This window comes from Octopus bimaculoides, chromosome 1, assembly GCF_001194135.2.
Source record: "Octopus bimaculoides isolate UCB-OBI-ISO-001 chromosome 1, ASM119413v2, whole genome shotgun sequence".
Lineage (NCBI taxonomy): Eukaryota > Metazoa > Mollusca > Cephalopoda > Octopoda > Octopodidae > Octopus > Octopus bimaculoides.
This window is the reverse complement of record NC_068981.1, coordinates 116,436,831-116,439,561: the sequence shown is the minus strand read 5'-3', so window position 1 is coordinate 116,439,561 and position 2,731 is coordinate 116,436,831.

Here is a 2,731-nt window from a genome sequence, read left to right as displayed (position 1 = left end):
ATATATAAACACACACACGGTGGATGCTTCTGAAGAGAAACAAAGCCTTATTGGTTAAATTTAGAAATCACGTGGTAATGCATTATCCAGCTATTTCTTTTGTGAGTCCATTTCACAAGGTAAAGATCGTTTCAGTTTGCTGTGCCCGGTCCCCATAAACATAATTGAGGTCAGTGTCTTTTTGTGGCTCCCAGAGTTCATTTTTTGTCTCTTATTTTGAGCTATCGCTGGTGCTATTTTGCACCCTTTATTTGTTAATTCCTTTTTGGATTTTAATTGCTAGTCACATATACCAAAATGTGTTTAATATATCTTAATATATTAATACATCACTGTAGTAGTATCTTCTTGTATAGATATATTAAGAATTCTTAGGTTAGAAGAAAAGCACTTCACGCAGACACGCAAGTACGGACGTTTGTCTAATAGGCACAACTCAGGTTTGTCTCCTTTAGTTGCGCACCCAATATGAGAAGATTATTGGCAAACACAATTAAAACGCCAGCTAAGGCTGGTTGCTCATGCAGGAAGTACAATGACTGCCCAGTGGAGGGGGGGGGGAGTCAATGTGAGGTTGAGGGAATCGTATATGAGGCTGTGGTCGCATGTATCCCTAACAACCAGAGTAATAGCAGCAGCGGCTCAATCAACAAGATCGGCGACTACAACGGCAATAACGGAGGTGGCAACAGCAGCAACGCATTGGGCAGCAAAAATACCAACACCAACAACAGCGACCGCAGCGACTCATGCAGCAATATCCACGACAAAAATGGCAACGGCGGAGGCGGTAGTGGTAGCGGTAACAACGCATCAAGCATCAGAAACACCAGCACTGACAACGACCGCAGCACCGGTGTCTGCGTTACGGCCGGATGTGATGACCAATCCAGCACCCGCAGCATCAAGGTGTCTCTTAAACCCAAGACACGAGATATATAACCTACGTCCGCATTTCAAACGCTACCTATTAGGAGCCAACCTAAGGGCGGAGATTCTCCATTGGCTCTTCAGATCCATAAGATATCCTCACCGATAATCCGTCCCGTTTAAGGCTCAGACAGCGAATATTCCTCTTATGTTTACAAATTAACTGACTATAACGGATTCTTACTTCAAGTTTGAAGGGAGATTATATGCCGACGGCCTTTGGAGTCTGACGGGGGTCGTCTATAAGGATAATGTGAAACCATTAGTCAGTCTTTGTCTAGGCATAAATTTAAGTTCATGTAAATAAGTATACACATACACACACACATATCACACACACACACATATATATATATATATATATATATATATATATATATATATATATATATATATATATATATATATATATATATATATATATATATATATATATATATATAAACACAAAGGCATATACATGCATATGTAAATATATGTGTATGTATGTATATGTCATATACGCACACACAAAGGCATATATATACATACATATATGTATGTGTATATAAGGATATTTATAGATGTGTGTGTATTTATATACATATATAGACGTATTTATACAAACACAGACATATACACGCGCGCGGAGCAGGAGTGTACATATATATTATATATATATATATGTGAGTATGAACGCATGTGCGTGTTTGTGTGCCTGTGTGTGTGTGTGTGTGTGTGTGTGGGTGGGTGTCTGTCTGTGTATGTGTGTGTGTGTGTGTGTTTGTCTGCGTGCGTACAAAGATATTCGGCACACTTAGTACTATCAGTGTTAGGAAGGAACAAAAGGCGAAGACAAATTAATTATATTCAACTAAACAACTACACGTGTTGTACATAATATGAATCAATGTAAGCGTGTTTCGTAGCAATAGTACAATGTGCAGGAAACATGTCACTATATCTTCCACATGTGCAGCATGTAAATATATAAATAACAATGTATTTTCGTAGGTGAATACACATACCTACAAATATGAGAAAACATATATAACACAATCGCCATTGAAATATTCTCATAACACACGCGCGCAAGACTCACACACGCACACGCATGTGTGTGTGTGTGTGTCTGTGTGTGTGTGTGCGTGAGTGTGTGTATGACATCTGTATATGTAACTATTTTGATATACATATATATATATATATAATTACATCCACATAAACACATACATATAAATAAATTTTGTTTTTGTAGGACACACACCAATAAATTTAAGCATATACACACACTCTCTCTCTCTCACTCTCCTTTCCCTCTCTCCCTCTCTCTCTCTCCCTCTCTCACATACACAGACACACACATACAAACACTGAGGAACGAATTATTTTCTACCATAACTATCTATCTATCTATCTATCTATCTATCTATCTATCTATCTATCTATCTGTCTGTCTGTCTGTCTATCTATCTCTGTCCTTCTATTTTTCTGTCCCTTCGTCTATCTATCTCCAGTCTGTTTGTGCCTGTCTATCTGTCGATCTATCTATCTATCTATCTATCTATCTATCTATCTATCTATCTATCTATCTATCTATCTATCTGTCTGTCTGTCTGTCTGTCTGTCTGTCTGATTGTGTTTAGTTTTGTGTATATTTTCTTTAGTAATGTGCGTATGTTGCTATTATTTTATAATAATTAGCTGTGTTAGTCATGGGTTCCAAGAATTTTAGTGAAAAGAAGGAAGAGCTGATTACGATAGAATTGACGAAGGAAATCATTGATAAACTGATAAACATGAGAGAGGAGTGCATGTAGTG